We start from the raw sequence: 20888 nt of genomic DNA, 5'->3' as shown, positions 1-20888 counted from the left end.
TCCTTTTTCACCTGGGTTTGCTGCTGGCTTCGCCCCCTGGGTGCAGATCAGTGGGACCTGGGGGTGCTCTCAGAACTCCCTTTTGAGTTGATGGTAGCAGGAAAAGCACGTGGAATTTGGTGGAAGTGACACAAGCACTGCCCAGCAGGCTCAGGGCTGCAGCCCTTGCCAGGTGTGTGTCAGGAAAATTGCAAAAAAGCCCAGAGAGATTACTGAAAAATTGATTGCAAATTGGCAGGCAGGCAAAGCAGCCACTGCTGCAGAGGAGTCTCTGATTTGTTTATGTTTACCTAATCATAATTTAATCTTTCTGCTGTTGACATTTAACGCTAAACCAGTTTCCTGAGATCATCAATTCCCAGTGTTTTGAAGAAGATTCCAAGAGATTAAGTGATAGCAGCCGTCAGAGGAAACATAACTGTGCTCTACCACACACCCCAGATTTTGGAACAGAGTTGTCACATGCAAGATGTTAATTAATAATTTAAATTAAAATGCTGCTTTGTCTTAAAAAAGAATCTCAAGAGTTCTGGAGAAAATAAATATTGGTTCCTAAATCCATTTTCTACTTTTCATTTACCTTTGTTACTCTGGTTCAGAGGTTTCCTTGAAGCTTGCTTGGCTGCTGGAATACAGATACAGCTCATGTTTGTGCTTCTATGCATCTGACTTTTCATTTCCATAAAATGAAATATTTTCCTAATGAGATTTCTATCCTGCCAGCTGTAGTGTGTCCCAAGGAGAATGCCAAAGGAATGAGCCTGGAGACACCAACCCTGTTCTGTAAATAGAACAGGAAAGACAGACTATTGGAGATTCTGCTCTCTCTTAAAATAAATAAATAAAGGTGAGGGAGGCAAGAAGGGATTTCTCTTGCTACTAAATTCAGGTTTTCCCTTCTGCTTTTCAAAAATCTAAGACTTTACTGCCCTTGTGATAATTTCAACTCTGTGCTGAAACAAAGATATTAAATTCTGACAGAAAGAATATGTCTTTTTCCAAAGATATTTGAAGAACAGTGAAGGACCAAGAAAAGAAGAAATCCCAAATTAGTGAATCTTAGTAATACACATTATTCAGTATTAATTCCCTGGGAATCAGAATGAAGATTAATATCAGCTGTTACTTCTGGCTTACCCAGCTTCCAGCTCACTTATATTCCCAAATACTGAGTGTTCTGAGCTTTTCCAGGTGCCTGTGGCTATTAAGTGCAGGGTGAACAGCACATGAGTAGTGACAGAACCACTGTTTTAAATTGTTGCCCATATCCACTACATGAGAAGGTTTTTTCTTGTAAGTGTGTGAATGATGCTACACCAGTTGAGAGGACACCTGCTGCCTGCAGGATGTTTGGATACATCACAAGGATTTCTGTTCTGCACTGGTTTGTTTCCATGGACTGGTGCCTAACTTGGAAATTCAAGCTCAGTATTTGCAAACAGCGCTGGGAAGTTTTCATCGTTTATGTCTCCAGTGGCAAAAATAACTTGGAAGGGATGGGTGATGGTTTGAATTTGGATAATTGCTTTATTAAAGGAGGAGCTGCTTTTTGAAAGGCCTGCCCAGGGGTGTTTGCTGAGTGTAGGTATATTAGTAGGTATATTGTATATATGTATATACATATATATACATATATATGTATATATATGTATATTGCTGAGTGTAGGTATATTAGTAGATAATATACCTACTGATAAAGTTCTGTTCATCTGTGCCAGAGGGGCGAACAGAACCCACTGGTCCTGCTTTACTACCTTTGACCTGTGTTCCTCTCAAGGTTTCAATATTTGCTGTGTAATATCATAAATAAATGCATGTTCCCCTTTGGCCTGACTGAGCTGTCCCAGCTCCAGCTCCACGCTGGCAGCTCTGCTCTCCCCTGTTCAGAAGCAGAACTGGAACACAGTGCACAGGATGTCTTCATGTCAATATTCATAGGGGGTTTTGTTATCAGGAAGGGCTGCTTGGAATTGTGGCTGGAATTATGTACAATTCTAGGTGTCTGGAAGAAGAAAGCACCTCCCAGCTGGGAATCAAGAAAACATGAGCTTATTTAGTTCAATTTAATATGTGACTGAGGAAGGGAGAGTGGCCAGGGCTGGGTGGCAGACAGCAGAGTGCCAGCTGTGTCTGTGGGGTGCTGAGAGGTGGGGGATGGAGTTGTTCAACTTGTGGAAAGACAGGAATTGGCTCTTTTCCTTTGGAGCCAGCAGAAATCACTGCTCCAACGGTGCATCCCATGTCTTATTGCTGTATCAGAGGCTGAAGGTGTGAGGTGTCACCTCAGGTGTCCCACACGTGGCACAGGCTGTGCAACTGTGCTGTACCCAAGGAGGCTGAAAATTCCACGTTGTGTTTTGGTACTGATATGAAAAAAAAAAAAAAAAAAAAAAAAAAAAAGAGGAGAGCTAAAGTAATAAAAGTCCAAACCTGCTGCAGTGGCAGGATAAGATATTCCTCTCTCTCTTACTCAGCATTCCCCCTGGCTCTGGCAGGAGTGTGTTTGTCCTGCTGCCACCAGCAATTGGACTGGACTCTAGACTTTTTGTCTGCAGGATTCCCAGGAATTCGGGGCAATGGAGAGCCTGCTGTACTGGTTTATTATGGATAGATCCAACTGTCAGGCTACTCTGAGAGTGAGATAAATGCTGCACAGATTTATCCCTTGTTTGCACACCTCCCTGGAAAGTCCTGGACACAGATGTGGGAATGAAGTCTTCCTCAGGTTGCATATGTTTGCATGAATAAGAGACATTTGTATTAAAAATCAAAAAAAATCAAGCTGTAGTTGGTGTGAATTTGGGTTATATGATCCTGCTGATGACATGAGAGGTTTGCATTGTGCCCATATATGTGGAAAACATGGAATTTGCTGTTAGTAATACAGAAGAAATGTGGATCAGTCTCTGTGGTAGCAGGGGATCCAGAGCATATTTGGCTGCAGTGAAAGTGCTGGGGAAGGAGAGCCATGCACTGGAAAAAGGGAGAGAGCAAAGAGGGGTGAAAAACAAGTGCCTAAATGTGTGGATTCTTGGCTATAGCTCATCTCTTGCATAATCTGTTGCCCCTAAATGTCTTAAGTACTGGAGTTACATGGAAATTCCTTGTGGAAATGAAAACTGTCCAGTACAAAGGACCTTGGTGGTTTGGGTGTGTTTGGTTTTGGCTTTTTTTTTTCCTTTGGCCTGAAAATTAGATGGATGCTAAACTGGGTAGAAAATGCATTTTTTCCTACTGCATAATGATAAAACATCTGAAATAGAAAACTTGTCTAAATATGAGACATTTAGGTGTCCATGTCAATGGTTTTTGTTGTTTCGGTTTGAATGATGTTTCTTAGTTATTGCCATGGATTGGATTCTCTCATTCAATGGTGCAGTGTCTCACTGGTTTTTACACCAAAAAAATAAACCTTACAGCTAGATTAGGCAGTCTTTAATCTTCAGCAATTAAATTATGATTTGATTTCACAACAAAAGATGTGTAGATGTCTCCTAGAATAGATTGATAATGAATATCTGAATACTTAACGCTAAGAACACATTGGGCTTTTTCCTTTGAAAGATAAGAAAAGAGTATAGGTTACTGTAGAAGGGAATTTAAATTAGTGTAGTCTGCTCACACTAAGGCAATTTCAAGAACAGTTTAATGACTAAAATGATTAAACACACTTAAATTCGTATATTGAAGAATGGCAAATGAGTATGATTTCATTTATTGTATAGAGTTGATTTAGTTGTGCTAAGTGGACAAAAGGCAAGTTCCATTGAGATTAAAACAGATCTGAGTTGAAAAGGAATAATATGTGAGAAACAAGCTGGGCTGTGCTTTGTGAAGCCACACCCCAGCGTGCCTGAACCTGAGCAGGCTGCTTCTCCCCATATGCCACAGTTCAATTTTCCTCCTTGGTGTTCTCCCTCTCCCTTCATGTCCCAGGAAGAGTTTTCCTTGCAGAAAATTCCCTGAGTACACTGCGTGCCACTGAGCTATCAAAGCATGCAGTGGAAGTGGAACCCTGTGCGAGCACACCTGCCCCAAGGCAGGAAATTGATTTTTTGTGATGGTCCCTCTCTGTTGTGAGGAGAAGAGGAGCTGTGGCAGGACCCCAAGGCCAGGGCCAGGCTCTTCCAACACTTGCAGCAATACAACTGAGAGTGGAATCCTTGGGAGCAAAGGACAGGCCCATCCAGCCTGCCCTTGTGAGGAGTGACTGCAGGGGCTGAAGGAAGCAGGGGAGAGTTTCTACACAAAGCTTAAGATGTGAGAGCTGGAGGGAGTGACAAGAAAGATTTCCCTCTGTGCAGCAGAACGGTGAGCAAAATAGAAGGTTATTTTTCCAGGCATGTCTTCAAGCAGTTTGGGTCAAAATACTCATTGGTGTAAGGCCATTAGACTACAGAGGAGTTACCCTGGGTTAAACTCATCCTCGGTGTGTCTGAAGCAGGGGAGGGATTCTAGCTTTGAAGAAAGCAAGCTAGAGATTTATTCTCTTTTAAGTATCTCCTCCTACACGGTTGCACCTTTTTCTCTGCCTTAAAACTTTTTGCCAGCAAGCCCCTGGTTTTGACAACCATCTGTCATCCCTCAGAGATAAAAGAGCAGAATTGCTGAAGGCTTCACCGAGGAGCCCTGTGCAAAGCCTGAAAAGAATTGTCCACTTTTAAGCTGCCCTACATTTAATTATATGGTTGGAGCTTTTAAGTGAGCGCTGGGATTTGAGATGGGATGAAGCCTGCAATTTCTGTAATAGCTCTGAGGACGTGAGTGCTGTGACCTCCTGTTTATTCAGGATTGATGTTGTGTGCCTGGCACTGCCCAACTGCACAGGCTCGCACAGCAGAATGCACAACGACACAAAAGGCACAAGTTGACAGCTTGAAATAAGCTTAAACCCTTTGCAAATGTAGTAATTATAATATATGTGCTAATAAGAGTGCCTAGAGCTTTTATTTCTTACTCTGGTTGTTGCTGCAGCACAGCTGAGTGAGGGCTTTTAAAATGCTGTGAGCTTTGGACATTGGTCAGCTGTTGTTGAATCACCCCCAAACACCCAAAATGGTTCAGGAGCTGAGTTAGTTACTGGAATTGCCCAGTCCAGGGAGGCCTGAAATGAGGAGTCTATTCCAGATTAATATCAGGATAAATGAGGCTCTTTGGCAACAGTGGAGTTTGCCGAAATGTTATATTTTCTTGTAAAGACAGTGGCCACTACCTTCAGAGGCTGAACTAATTTAATACTTGAATGCACTGAAGGAATAAGATTCTTGACACTACAGAGGCATTGCAGCCTGAGTTCTTTGCCATAGATCTAAATTGTTCTGGAGCTTGCTCGTGGTCTTTGGCTGCACGTCCTGCTCGGGTTTAGAGCAAGGGTGCTGTGAGGGGCCCTTGGCTGTCACTGGAACAGGAGCTGCACCTCCAACACTGACCCAGGCAGCAGGATGTGAGCAAGTCTAAAGCATTTTTTGATGCTTAAAAACTTCCCTTTCCATGTTGACTATGTGCATGGATCCCAGACTTAAAGTTACCTGGCAGGTACAGAAAGCACTAAAAGCAAAATCTTTTGTCTATTAATAGTGTATTTGTGCATTTAATTCTCTTTTCTCCTGACTATCACCAAACCACACAGGGTTGTCAGGCAAAAACAAATGCCTATTTTCACAAACAGAAATAGTTTTCCAAACCTTTGTGTATGCTCTCAATATTGTTTGCCTCACTTAACTGGGGAATGAAAAATGCAATGTGAGAGAAAATATGACTGAAATTGGGAATGAGATGTGGAACTTCAGCTTTTTCATTGCCTGACAACAAGTTCAATGCTTCATATCAGCTTCTTGCTGGCACAGGAACTGAATTTGTATTTAAGGACACAGCCAGCTTAAAACATGAAAATTGAAGTTATTTTTCAGTGATCAACCTTTTTTTGGAGCAAACCTGTGCACAGAGGAGTTCTCTCAGTTCTGTCAGACCTAGTGGTTGAAAATAACTACTTAGAAAGAAATACTTTAATAATTAAATAGTCAACATTGTTTGGGGTAGAAATAGTGATTACAATAGCATCCTCTCTGTGCCTGGGCCTCTTGCCAATGAGGCTCTCATATGAAAATTGATGAGTAAGCAGCAAGTTTAATATTGCAGCTTTCATTGCTTTGCTGGGAGCAGCATCACTTCCCCTAGAAAATATAGGAGAAATGCATTATCTTCTTGCAATTTATTTATAAAGGGAACAAGTTCAGAATTAGACTTTTTATTTTCTATTTCTGATTTGCTTTCATCAGGAATGCATTCTCTGCTTTTTGAGGCAAATGTCTATCTGTATGAATAGTATTGAACTTATTTTTCTGATTTGGAATCTGTGGACTGTAAGAAGACTATTTTCCATTTCTGTCCTTCAAATTAAAAAGGAGGAGAAGCAGTAACCCCCTGGATACTGATGTGGTGAGACTCATGGAAGCTTTTGCCCCTGTTTACAGAAGAGTAATGCTTGATATGTTGCTGAATGCAGGGGTCACTTTGTTTCCTCGCTCCCTTTATAAATGTTTCAATATGGCCAGAATCAGCTCTGTAAAATGAGATACTTTCCCAGTTTGTAGGAGTCCCTAAAGATGGTACTGAATCCTCACTCGAGCTAAAGGGAATGCAGATAATCTTCAGCAACAGTACAATTCCTTTATTCCATCCCTGGGTCCTGGTTTGAGGCAGAATTCCTCCCCTTCACCCAGAGGTCATGCCCTGCCCAGGAGGCAGCAGCATTCCCAGTTGCAGGAAGCATGGATCCAGCTCCTCCAGCACCTGCAGTGGCTGTGCAGCACAGGAGCTGTGGGAAGGCTGGGTAGGAAATCCTTCCTCAGCTCCATTCCCACTACCACAGGCAGAATCCCGCCTGTATTTGGGCAGAGCGCCCTGTCAGCAGCTGAGAGCTGCTCCAAAGTTTAAAATGGCAAGGACAAAAAAGTCCTGATGAGGCAGGATAGTATTTTTGCAGTGGGACAGTGTTCTGTGGTGTTCCAGTCTCAGACCAGGAAAGGAAAACATCCCTGCAAGGGTTAGAAACAGCCTGAAAAACAAAGCAGCACAGCCTCTCCCTGCCTTGTGTACAGGTGAAATGTATGGAATTTATCATGAACCTCGTCCCTTTTAGAGATACAAACACTGAAACAGCTCTGAATCTCCTTTGCTCTGAAAGGAAAATGACAGTCACAGAACAGTTCAGGATACTGTGAAGACAAAGCAGACAGGCTAATGTGAAAATTGGCCCCGCTGTGACTCAAAATCAGCTGGATTTTACTCCAAAAGACCCAGGCATTAGTTTCAAGCCCTAGGAATCATTTGTTTAACTTAGGGTGAGCCTGAGAGTTCCCCCATAAGCCTTTAGGGTTGTTATGTTCACTTGTCCAAGTTCTACTTCCCTATGGTTGTAGTTCTAGAATGTTCCACCCCCAGGTGTTACTTGGGTTATTGTTAATTCCCCTGTGTTTCAGGTCTTCGGATCCTGTCCCCGTACGGGTTCTCTGTGTTCATTGTTTTCACCCTTTAATAAAGTTCTTTTCTGTGCAGCTCCAACTCCTGCTCCTTTTTCTTTCCACCACCCTGGCCCTGAAGTCAGGGGACCAAGGAGCTTTGTGGCAGCCACCCTCGCTGTGACAGGCTGGGGCTGCTGGAAGCACACATGGGAGTTTGTCATCTTATTCACAGGGAAACACATAAAGCTTTCACAGAAAGTATTGTGTGGTGCTCCAGCAGATCCATTCATGTCCAAACATCCATTGTCAGGCTGGAAATAACATCAGGAGACCAGCATTTTTATCCTGCTCTTAGAATGTTGCATTTTAGAGCATGAGGGACAAGATGGTGCTGTACTGGGAGACTTGGGAGGTAACCTTCCAGAATTCCACAGCTGTGGGAGCTTAAAAAGAAGGGAGGAGGGCAAAAGCAGCAAGGTAGGCAAAGGCAGCGTGTTTGCTGTAGGGAGGGCAGGCTGGAAACAAATGCAGAGTATTTTGCCACGTGCAGGATCACGAAGAGCCATTGTGCCATTGCCATCTCCTACCAGAGCACTCTTTAACCATGAAATCTCCAGCTCAGATTGACCCACCTGTGACACTGCTGTGAAACCACACACTGTGTACCCAAGCCCTGTGCCCTACACTAAGGGCTGGGTGCTCCTGCTGCAGATAAAATCCCTCCATCCCTCCCCCTGAGCTTCTCCTCCCTGCTCAGCTCAGCCCCCGGGCAGCTCTGCTGTGCTCCAGGGCTCTCCCCCAGAAGGGGCTGAGCTCTGTGCTGCCCCTGTTCCCTCCTGTGCTCCCCACAGGGCGAGCCAAGCACCCACACCCACAGATTTCCTGGCTCTTCCCAGGGAAGCTGAAGGCACCTGCAGTCTCCAGGGCAGCATGGTGTGAAATCAGAGCACAATCATGGACACAAGGCACATGTGAGTCCATCACTCCATTCTCATATGTGGTTCTCAGAAGCTGCAAGTATGGATTTGTATTTTTACTTCTGTCTGGCCTTAATTTGATGTTTAGGAGCTCTAATTTTGCAAGAAAAATTCCTTAAGCATCATCAATGCTGCCTCCTTTCCCCTGCTACATGACCAGAGATAACAAATTGGCTCAACTGAGCCATGCTGGACATCGCTGAGGCTTTTTCCTTGAGGGGCATCAGGTACAATTGGCCAGAAATGGGAATAAATCCCTTTGCACCTTCATCTCTGGCTTGAATGAACTCAAAACCTGGGGAAAAATGTTAATCTTCGGCATGTGGTGGGGCAGGAAGGGAATTTGAGAGGGGTTAAGCAGTGGGGTGGGTCCATTAAGCCTGTCAAGGGGGCCTGTCAGGGGTTTTTCCCTACAAAACTGGGCTGCAAGTGAAGGGGAGATCACTGATGAGGAAGAGAAGGAATAATTGCTGTTGAAATACTAAAAGAACTTTATGAGGACTTTTATTAAATCCTTATGAATTCCAGTTATAGCAGCATCTTTCACAAGTTAAATTTTTAATTTCTGAGCTATCTCATTTTGTTTTTTTTAACACTGTGGAACACTCCATCTTAAATAAATGCACTTGTTCAGAAATAATAGCAGGGCAAGGACCAAAAAAGCAGTATATTTTTTACTCAGACTTCTGCAAAAAAACGCCCGAAACATTTATTTGATGATTGAAATAAGTAAATGAAGTCTTTATTTGCAATTTATTTGCCTTAAATAGCTGAACTTATAATTATTGGGTACCTGTGATGACACAAAGCTACAAATATAACATAAACCAGGGGATGTTCAATACTGATTTCTAACAAATACCCCTAGAAAAGCATCAATTAACTCAAATGAGGCCATTTTCACTGAAATGTAGATGTGGATAAATAATGCATGGAAACAAAGTCTGTTTGATAAAATTCTCCACGAGGTTATTCCTGGAGCTTGCATTTGTATTGTCTTTATCTGCAGCACGCAGGCTGAGCCCGTACCCTGCTGTAGATGCTCTGTCAGGGTGGCAAAAGTCCCGTGCGTGTCACATCATTCTGCTCACAGAAATGGCTGAAAACCACCCAAATTCCAGCAGCTGCTGCACTGTTTCTGCTGCCATCGTGGCTCTTTTGGTGATGCCATAAAAGCAATGGTGTCCCCTCAAGTCTCCCCAAAATGAGTTCAGTGGCATCACATCATTGATTCTTGTAGGAAAATCTGTGTCAATAAAAATTAACAGCCCACTTGTTAAGTTCTCTGGGTATCACATATTAAGAATTCATTTAGATCTATTCTGAGCATCCTAATCAAGTAATGTCATGGTAATATTTGACTGTTTAAGGGTTTGTGTGCTTATCTGAGAGGGTATGTGAGGGGGTGTGCAGCTCAGCAGCAGAAATATAATGATGCAAAAATTAGATTTTACTCCAAAAGTTTGTTTTAGTATGTTAGTACTACCTCTGTAGGGTTCAGCTGTATTTGAAATGAATTTATGGTGGTGGGATTTGTATTTAATGGAATAATTAAAACCTGCCCAATGCTTTTTCCTTTGTAATGTGTAAGCTTGGGACTTTTAAAAGTCTTTCTCCTTTTAAGTCTAAGTCTTTCTGCTGTGGCAGAGGAAAACTGCCCTGTGAAGAGAACAGCCAGGGATTGTGAGAGCACAGCCAGTTTATCTCAGTCCTGGTGGAGTTCTTGGCCATGTCCTTGCTTTGGGAGCAGTGCAGATATCCCATGGCAGAGGGGATGCTGCTGCCTGGGCAATCCTGTGCTCCACAAGTTTGTCCAGATGTGCTTTTCCCTCCTTCCCACTCTTTCAGCTGGCACTTAGAACAACCATATTTTGTTGTTCACAGGGATTTTTGCACAGGGTTTTTGCAGCAGTACCAGGGCAGTTCTCTGCATTCTGGTGGATGATAAATCGGTGTTTGTGGACATCAGAGGTTGTGCTGTATGATTTACCCTTCCTGCTTGGGCTAGCCATGAGTGGCAGCAATTAAGGGCTTTGTCTCACTCCCCGTGGGTGCCTATGTCCCATGGAGAAGGTGCTTCTTCATGCAGGAGGAATGCCAGAAATAAAGATGGTTTCAGTCACTGCCAGCCTTAGTCCCACCCATAATCTCAGCTGTGCCTAGTGTTTGTAGGAGGAATTGTTTTCCTGGCTTTGTGTGCTGCTCCTGCTCTCAGGGAATGTGAGAAGCAGGATAAGAAAGATTTTTTCTGGTAAAAATAATCCACAGCAGCAGAAATATTTGTGTACTTCAGCCATCCTGATACAGGTTTTTGTGATTTTAACAGATAAATCAGCACCTTTTCTGTTCACATTTTGGATTTTTGTTTAATTTTTGGCAGTGAATTTCTCTTTGAAATGCTATTAAAACATTGGAGTTTTTAGTTTGCTAAATATAAAGTTACATGATTAAAGATGTATTTTTATCTAATCTAACATTTGGGATTAGCTGGTTGCAATTTTCCCTGTTATATAAATATTTTAGCCTCTCTCAGGGCAAAGTTCATGTTTACTTAAATATCAATCAGTGTTAGGGGGAATTAATTCAATTCATATAATGGTTGCACTGATTGTTACTTAGGAAATTTAAAAGCAGAATTTATATAAAATTATTTGATTGCAATCTTCAGAAAATGAGGTTCCCTTTGAACCCAATCTCAGTTCTTAAATATTTGTTCCATGATAATATGGTCAGCAATTTTTTTCTACTGGGAGCTTTATTCATGTTGGCTCTATCTGTGTTTAGTTAATGATAGATTTAAAATTTTAATAAAACTACCAGCAACTGAATTTCTGTGTCCAAAGGGACACTTCTGCCAAGACTTTTGAAATTGTGACATTGCATTATTTATTTTTTCCTTAGAAATTGATATTGAGAAAGAGTTGCCAGGTATATCCTGATTTAATTCTAATTTTTTCACCTTTAGAATGAAAATTTTGCTCACTCATTTTGAAGGATGCTAAGATTTTAATGTTGTTCAGCACAAAGCCAATTTGGTTTTCCTGAATTCTCCTTAATGGCAAATACCTGGTTTTAGGTTTTTGGTTTACAAAAGCTCTTTGGGTTTGGTTATAAGTCAGCTATCAGAACTGCTGTTCTGCTCTTGCATGGGATGTTTTCCTGTTGTCTGCTCTGTGGAGCTGTGCTGGAGGAACAGCTGCCTGTTCATCCAACAGGACAGGATCCAAGGAGGAGAAAAACAGCCAGACAAAATATCTTACTTATGAATTCTGGTTTAATAAATGTGCTTTCTATGAATGATTCATGGATTTTGTGATTACATTCAATTATTTTTCAACAGCTCATGCTTCATTTCATCAAGAATTTCAATCAATGCCAAGTGATTAATTATCATTCTCCTAGTAGCCTTTTGTCTAATGAGCAGCTCTAATGATCATGTTCAGTCTTGGCATGTATACATGTCAGCCATGTACTAATAAAACACTCCTGGAACTGGGTGCTGGAGGTGGCCACACTTTAGGTCTGGTTTTGGGGAGACAAAACCCCAGTCTTGCCCTTGGCTTGTCCTTTCCATCCCACATAAAAGCTGTAGTTGAGCAGCAAAGGCCGCATTTCTTCATTCAAGAATTCCTTTGTGCCATGGTGAAATATTGTTAATTCCACTGTCTTGACCTTTAATTTTTCATCTCCTTTTGCACAATACATTCAGAAAACTTTTTGGAGTGGCTTTCCCCACCCTGTTCTGGGTGTTCTGTGTGTTCATTTCCATCCCCACTCTGCTAAACCCCAGATCCTCACAAGCCAAAGGGAGCCTCTGGCCGAGCCTCATCTGTGTGTGGCAGATGAGGCTGGTGCTGGTGCCCTTTTTGGGTTTAATTCTGAAACATCTGCAGCCAGAACCTTTCCAGAGCATGGCTGGACATTGTGGAGCTGCCCTGTGACTCCAGGCACACTGCTCTTGCATACCTTGGAACAGATGGTTCATTTAAGCACTGGCAGAGTACCTCAGCTAATTGCTTGAGACCTCCCATTTTTCCACTTATTTGGGTAAGGAGTGGGCAGCCCTGCCTGCACAGATATGTGAACATATGAATGGTAAATGAAAACAGAATGGGAAACGTGAAACCACCCTTAATTGTGTAAATGGGTTTCTTCAATTCTCATAAAATGAATTAGGGAGAAACAATAAGGATTGTGTGGACTGGCACTTGGGGAACTGGATGCCTTTGTAACCTTGCCAGCTGTGTGTTCCACCAAAGGCTTCCTGCCCTCTCCCAGTTTCCTTCTCTCCTGTGGGAGGGTAGGATACAGATGGAGTGATGATTCCCCAGAAAGGCCTCCCAGACTCTGGTGTGTTGTCTTTCAGCACTGGATTTTCTGTCTGGCTGTGTTTAAAGGCACTTGGCAGATTTTTGGATATATTTTTTTAACATTCCTAAAATCCAGGGGCACGATGTCCCACTTCTGTGTGAGGAAGGGAGATATTTGTGTTAATTGTGGACATACATTCACATGTACACATGTAGTTGTTTTGCAAAACACTGAAACTTCCCCACCTTCCCCTGTCTTTGCTGCCCTTCTCTGCACCTTTCTGTGTGTCCAGGGAATCCACAGTCTTTTGAGGATGGGGGAACAAAACCATAAACAGCTGTTGGGATGTGACTGCATGTTCAGTAAGTTTTCTCCTTATAATTTCTAAGAGTTTGCTTTCTCTTTTTATCCTTTTGGAATGTTGAATGATCTGTTTGAATGCCAAGGGCTTTTTAGCACATTCAGGGAGGACTGGGAGGGCTTTCTGCAATTCCATGCCCACTACCCTTGGTGACTTCTTAGGAACTTCTCAGGAGCTTTGCTCCCCATCCCTGGGATTGATCCCTTGATCCCTGGGAGTGCTGCTGACTGGCCCGGACTGCTGTAGTGCTCTTCCTCCCCCTGGAAAGTCTAAACCCTTATTTCTGTCCTGGGAACTCTTCCTTGTCCCATGGCAGCTCAGTATGAGGGACTTTGGGGATGCATGGCTGAATGTTTTGGGAATTGTCTATGTAATCTGCTCCATCTCCATTTCAGCCTTCCAGGGTGTGCTTGGTGTGTGATCACAGCCTGTCCTTCTGTCCCCAGCTGTGCTGTCCCTGCTGAGGGATTGCACTGGTGAGGCCGCTGTGATGGTGCAATTTATTTAAAACTGAATCACCACCTGGACACCTCTCAACACAAAGTTAATTTTTCCCTTTTTTTATCCTAAGGCAGGCTTACAGTGGGGGGAAATGCCACTGCCCAGTTTGTTTGCTGAGTTTAGTCTTTATTTTGATTATGGAAAATATTCCTTTTGACCATGTAAGCCATCATAGATCAGGCTAAAGTGTGCTGATGTGCTGTGGTTGCTACAAAGAGAAGTCTGGTTAGTGTTGCACCTGACCAACTTTGCGTTTCCACTTAATGAATTATAAAAATGTTAAAATGAGCTTTTTTATAGATCTGGAATGAATTTCATTTTTCTGGTGTTTTTGTTGTACTGTTTTATTGCTGTGGTGCTGTGGAAAGTCCAAGGCTGTGCCATACAAGCAGGAACTTGGGAAGATGAGTAAGAAACCGTGTCTGGTGTATCCTGTGCCTTTTAAATTCCAGATGTGTACTCCAAATTTACAGTGCAAGGGAGATGGAGAGAGAAACCAGGTCCAAGAAAGTAAAATTGGAAAATTACAAATGTATTATTTACTGTGAAATTCTGTGTGGAAAGAAGTCTTTCTTCTTTTCTTAGGCATATTTGGTAAGTGTGGGTGTTCCTAGCCCACTAGCATTAGCAAACAGATGTGTTTCCACAGTAAATGTAATTTTTCAGCCCTCATAGCATTGCAGAGAGCCTTTGAAAGGCATTTTTCATGCAGCAGGGTCATTGAATGTTTAAGTTCTGTGCAAAGATGGAATTCCAGTCAATTGCCTAAAAGGAAGAGAGAGGGATAATATTACATGAGGCTTGCGTGGATTGTTTGTTGACTCTCTCTCTGTGACTACTGAGCATAAACAAGTTTAAAATACCTGTTCCTGTATGCTGCCCCCTTCTCCAGTGGGAGCTGGGCTGTTTCAGGGAGCCCTTCGGTGCCGTGGCGCTGGATGGAGCCTGGGGTTAGGGAAACATCAGGGTGCCACTTGCAGGGTACAATATCCAGGACAGGAATTCCTCATACCAGGAGTCTGTCCACAGCGAGCATGGAATAGGAAGAACAAATCTTTGTTTAGAATCTAACAGGGGAAGGAGGAATATGAGCCAGATAATATCTGGAAGTATTTTCAAGGAGCGTTTAGAAGGGCTACTGCTGTGAGGTAGGGCTAGCCAAGATAAACATTTCATTTCAGGGCAAATCACCTCTCACAATGGATACAAATATTAGGAACTCTGAAATGGGTGGTAATATAAGTTCTCAGTTGAATTTCTGCTGTACTCTGTATTTCTTATCACCTGTATACATTAATAAAAATACACTCGAGATTGGGAACTGTGAAGCATTTAAGTGTGATAAATGCTCTGTCTAGTGTTTAATAAGGATGATATCTAGCAGATAATATCACAGTATTAAAATATATAACAGTATTGTAAAGCATGCAGTTGCAGTCTTACAGAGCACAATAAAAGTACATCTTCATAGCAGCAGGAACATGACCGGAAATACCAAAGAAACGCCTGATGAGAAACATCATTCTTCAGCTTTTCTGTTGAGTGCCTCAGTCTGAAGGCCAAAATAGCCCAGTGTCAGATGGAAAAGATGTGATCTGCATCTTCTTTTGAGGCTTCTTTGAACCTGGGTGAGTGGTTTTGGCATCCAAATTACTTCATTTGATGGAAAACTGAGGATGTTCCTCAGTACATCTCGTTCAGGATAGGGAAATGAAGAGCCTGGAAAAGTAATAAAAGAGCAGGGAGAAGGACTGAAACAAAGACATGGCACTTCAGTATGAAACCTGAAGTTGTTACACACTCCCGTAATAGCTCCAAAGTTATTGGCAGGCAGCTGCTGTGGTTCTAATGAGCTGACACAGCTTGTGCTGAGGAATGCCCTTTACTGGGCCCAGACGTGATTCCCTGATGAATATCCATCTTCATCTGCTTGGGAATGAGCCTTACCTTGAGCCATTCTGGCAAACCTTACCTGAATGGACACTTTTACATGCAGACATACATTTAGGATCAAACCAGAGAAAGAAATTATTTCATTTTTTAAAACATGTGCTTGTGGGGCTTTTCTAGAAACATGTTCCCTGTTGTTTTCAGCAGAGGTTTGGAACTTGCCAGGGTTTGGCTTTGGCAACTCTTAGTGCTGCCCACTAAACCTCGATCTTCGCTCGGAACGTGGGAAAGGATTCCTCAAGAGCAGGATGGCCACTGCAAAGGCATATTGTTGGGGAAAAAAGGGAGGCATTTGTCTGCTGAATCTCAGGTGGCCAGATCTCTGTGTGTGTGTATGTTAGAAGTTTTGGGGGTTCAAACTTGCCTTGAGACATTTTATGTATTACTGAAAGTTCTTGGTTCTCATGTACTTCTACTCACTGGGAAGTGCACATTGCCCTTTTACTTGAGGTGTCTTGGATAGTCTGACGCTCATTTTTTACTTTAATCTCTGTATTAGCACCTTTCTGACTCAGAGTGTTCTCATAAAGATAAATTATTTGGAAAACCACAAAGTCCTACAGCGATGAGGTTCATTTACAAAGCAAATTCAGTATAGAGGAATAAATAAAACTGAGCAGGTAATAAGGAGAAATATATAATAATTGCTTCTCAAAGACAGTTATCATACTAGGAACCAAATTAGAAATGTTGAAGTAAAAATAATACACACTGAAGCAAGTAATTAAGATTTTCAACATACATGGAAGAGAACAGGGAATAAGTTTTACTGTCAACTTTGAAAATAATTCTTCTTGAAAATTCTAAATACAAACCCCATGCTGAAAGGACTCTGCAATCCTAACTGATATTTAGGGGAGACTATTTACATATATACATAAATTTTATTTTCTAATAGAGTTGTGCAGGGGACTATTTGTCCTTCCACTTCATATTCTGTGTCATTAGTTGAAATAAATTTCAAGAGACTGGTTTTTCATAAATTTTGTGGATTATAGAAAGAAGGAAGGACCCAATATACCCATTTTTATTTGCTTCTTTGCATTCTAAAGAATAGCTTTGTACTGAAAGCTCCATACTTATGGAGAAAATAATACTGCAGGAATACAAAATAGAAAATTCCAGCATATTTAAAGTGTGCCTGAAGCTTCCAAACCCACTGTGTATAAGGATTATACATTAATGAAGAAAGTTTAAATTTTCCCAACTACACTGCTTATATTTTTGTAATGTACTTAGCCATGTGGCCCTTGCAGTGTCACAGGCCACATTTTTACTGCTAACAGACTTGGTATTTTGATTAAATAAAACAATTCCAGCATCTGTGCCTGAGTTTTGCATGTTATGGACCCAAATTTTAGCTATATATTATTCCTACTAAAGCACACTGCTGCTTGAATAGTTATTCAATTTAAGCCCCTTTAACTGGATGTTCCTTGTTGCTTTTCAGCTGCTGAATTTCCACTCCAGCAAATGTTTCCTCCTTTTTAAATGTCATATTACCTCATGTGCACCATGGTTTTACTGTCTCTGGTAGCTTTCTCATCCCCAGTAAAGCAGATCTGCCGATGAGCCTCCACAGGTACGTGAGTGACACAAAATTTCACCTGGTACCTTGTGAAATTTTATTGCTATTGGCAAATGACCCACGAGTGTATTGTAGCATAAACTAACATTGTCTGACTGAGTGGTAATGAGCTGATTAGTAATGCAAAATAATTGCAAACAGAATTGATATTGCACTCTTGTGAAAAACAGCAAAAACAGCCAAATCAATACGGTTCCACCTCTCGGGCTGTAGTAATTTTTCTCTTTTTTTGCTTATGTATTAAAACTGTGGAATTGACTCTCCCTAACCTGTTCTTTCTCAGTAGAAATGCATTAAATCTGCAAGGTGAAATAGGCTGGGGTGAACAATAATACTTAGTGGTTTTAGAGTCTAGCTTGTGAACTGTATTACATCATTCTTTTGTAGGGAATTAAATTCTTCAAGTCACTTCAAGTGTGGTCCTCATGTAAAAATTATTATTGGAATGTGGCAGTTACATTCTTTGGGAGAAGCAAAGCAGAATGGCATCCTCCTAAATTAAGCTTCTGCCTTCTGGAGGAAGAAGAAAAAACGGGGGAAAAGAAAAAGACCGAGGTTCTTATTTAAGTGGCATTTGCAAGACAGAATCAATTGAAAATTAACTTCAAGCTCCTGTCTCAGACAGATTTTAATGCATGTCTGAGTGCCTTTAAGCCCATTGACCAGCTTATAAATGAGCACAGAATTCTCCCTGAGGCACCCAGGTCTTGCTGAGATCACATCCTTGGGCTGCTCACAGTGGCAGTGACAGGCTGAGGGCTCGAAGCTACTTGCAAATATCAGAATAACCATCCTGTCAGCTGGGCTGTAATACCCTGAAAAGGGGAGTTTTGATAAAATTACTGTTTAAACTGGCCAATCCCCTCTGGCAGAGTGGTACTGGGGGAGAGGAATGGGATTCTCTCAGATTTGCCACAGCCATAGTTTCAGAAATCTTCCAAAGACCATTAGTGCTGTAGGAATTCATCACCCATAAGGAACATATTTACGCCCAAACTGATAAAATTCCATATTGCTGTAGTGAGGAGGAAGGAGTCAAGACAGCAGAGAGACAAAGAAAGGACCATATTGTTTGGAATTTTAAAATATTTTGAAAGTTTTGAAAGCATCATTCTAACCAGAAGAAGCAATTCAGTAACAATTTTGATTTGAAGACTTATTTTCAAGGGTATGAGCTCTTTCACAAGAGTGTTTATGAAATAATTTTCATAAAGTGTTTTAACCCACTCTGTCATTCCCACTTCAGTTAGTGAGAAATAATATCTTCTCAGATTGCCTTCCCCTACCAAAACCAAGAATTTTTCCACTTAATGATTTTATATTTGCTGTTAAGTATTATGTTAATCTGACCCACAATGGTTTAAGTAACTCATTGATTTCCTTATTTGTTAAACTTTTGTTGACATTTTAAACTTGAGTCCTGTTTGAAATGGGAATGTAATTTCAAAGCATCAGTCCAAATGCTACTGTAAGGAATTTCCTGGGCGATTTCACAGCTTGTGTGTACACTAGGGAAAAGACTCAAAAAGCAAGCAACAAGTCCAGGGGGGTTTTCATGTCAATGAATATTAAGAAAGCACAAATTATATGGCCTGAAAATTTTGGTGCACATATAAATTTGTACATTTCCCCATCAAATTATCCCAATGTGGATAATTTACCTTAAAGGAATCACTTCATGAGCAAAGATCATCTGAAGCATTAGAATGTCCTGAGCTGGAACATCCATCAGGATCATGGATCCAGGCCCTGTCCCTGCCCAGACAACCCAATAATCCCCCCATGATCTTGGATCCAGCCCCTGTCCCTGCCCAGACCCCCCAACAATCCCCCCAGGATCATGGATCCAGCCCCTGTCCCTGCCCAGACCCCCCAACAATCCCCCCTGTCCATCCCTGGTGTCCAAAGGCTCCTGGAGCTCCGGCATCCTCGGGGCTGTGCCCATTCCCTGGGGAGCCTGGGCAGTGCCAGCACCCTCTGGGGGAAGCAGAACCTTTCCCTGCTCTGCAGCCTGAGCCTGCCCTGGCCCAGCTCTAGCCACTCCCTGGCCCAGAGCAGAGCTGCCCAGCAGGGAGTTTGGCAGGTGATGTTTGTCTGGAAGGAGTTTGTGATGAGATGAATGAGCCCAGATGGCTCCTTGGGTGCTTGGAGCCTTGCTGCCCCTTTTGAGGGGCTTGGCTGTGGCTGCTGTCATGCTTGGGATGATTTCCTCCCAGGCTGGGTACACAGCTACCTTTTCTTTCCCTTATTTGATTATTTCTCACTTGCTTTTCCTCTCCCTTCTGCTGCTGTTTCCAGGCCAAGTACATTTCATGAAAAATACCATTCTCCATCAGAATGTGTGCAAGTCCCAGGAAAAAATATTTCAGCTTAGGAAAAAAGGGAATTAGAGAACAATTCCATAAACAGCAACTGTAGCACCATCACCACCACAGCCTGCTAAAAGCTCCATTTATGAGTGCAATTAGGCATATGGATAGCTGAGGTTTTGTCATCAGCTCAGAATGGGACAACTTAGTGAGGCAGATTCAATCTAAATCTATAACAGTAAAGCTGGTCTAAGATGTAACCCTATAATATGCCTGGAAATGAGAAGTTGTTGGAGAACTGCTTTGTTTGGCAACATTTGCTAATGAAAAGATGCAATTCCATGCAGCAGGGAAAAGAATCCCTGACAGACATACCTGCCTGATGCAGGGCTTCAATGCCTCAGATTTATCAAAAATAACTGGGGGGAGTCAAGGCACAGTGCTCTGCTCCCAGTTAAATTACTCTGAGGGGCCAAGCAGGAAAAAAAGGGAATAATCTTGTTTACAGGATGAGAACAGACTGAAACAGAGACACAGAAAAAATGGATGAAGGAATTGCACCAAAAAAGATTTTGTATCCGGTAGGTTTTGAGGCGTTTGTGACTGCAGGTATTAAGCTCTGGGTTCCAACAGGAGCCCCATTTGCAGCTGGGTAATTACAAGCCTGCTGCCCTCTACTTAAAAGAGACAAAAACCCACCTTCTGTTGGAGCAAGACATAAAGCAATATTATCCATGTGCTATCTTCAAATATAGCTAAATAATTTTCTGCTCATTAACTTAATTTACTGCTTTGTGCTTCCCTGTTTGTGGGGTTTGAGTGGCAGTACCTTGTATGGCATTGTTGCTGGTGGGGGACAGAAGGGGAACCACTGGGATTAGCATATTGGATTCAAATATTTCTGTTTTCTCCTTGCTTCCCAGGCAATAATCATATTTAGCAACTTCTGTAACTGTACACCAGATTGTCAGGGAACAAACATCTATGGGGGTGGATCTCATAAAATTTTGCTGCTTGCTGAAGTAGAAAATGAGTATAATCAAGCATGGGACTGTCAAAGAGCAGCACTCCCAGGGAGCCAGGGGTTTGGTGCCTCTCTCCTGCACCAGAAATTCAAGCCCTGCTGATGTTCAGAAGCTCTATTTTCTGAGCAGCACTGTTGAAACATCCCAATTTTTATCTTTCACTGGTGCTGTAACTTGGCACTTTTAGGAATTCTCCAGACCAAAGTTATAATAAATTCATTGAGTAGTAGCTGAATTTGGGCAATTATCACATTTCTGCTCTAATTAGTTTTATTTTTTCTTCTTGTCTATTTTCAATTCAAATAGAAAATCATTCTCTAACTCACAGTTCTGCCAGATGTGGATTTGTAAGCAGCAATGGGCCTATTTTACATATCAGTTGGACCACAGATCAAGTGAGTTT

The sequence above is a fragment of the Vidua macroura genome, chromosome 11 (assembly GCF_024509145.1).
Source record: "Vidua macroura isolate BioBank_ID:100142 chromosome 11, ASM2450914v1, whole genome shotgun sequence".
Classification (NCBI taxonomy): Eukaryota; Metazoa; Chordata; class Aves; order Passeriformes; family Viduidae; genus Vidua; species Vidua macroura.
Note: the sequence above shows the minus strand (reverse complement) of the source record.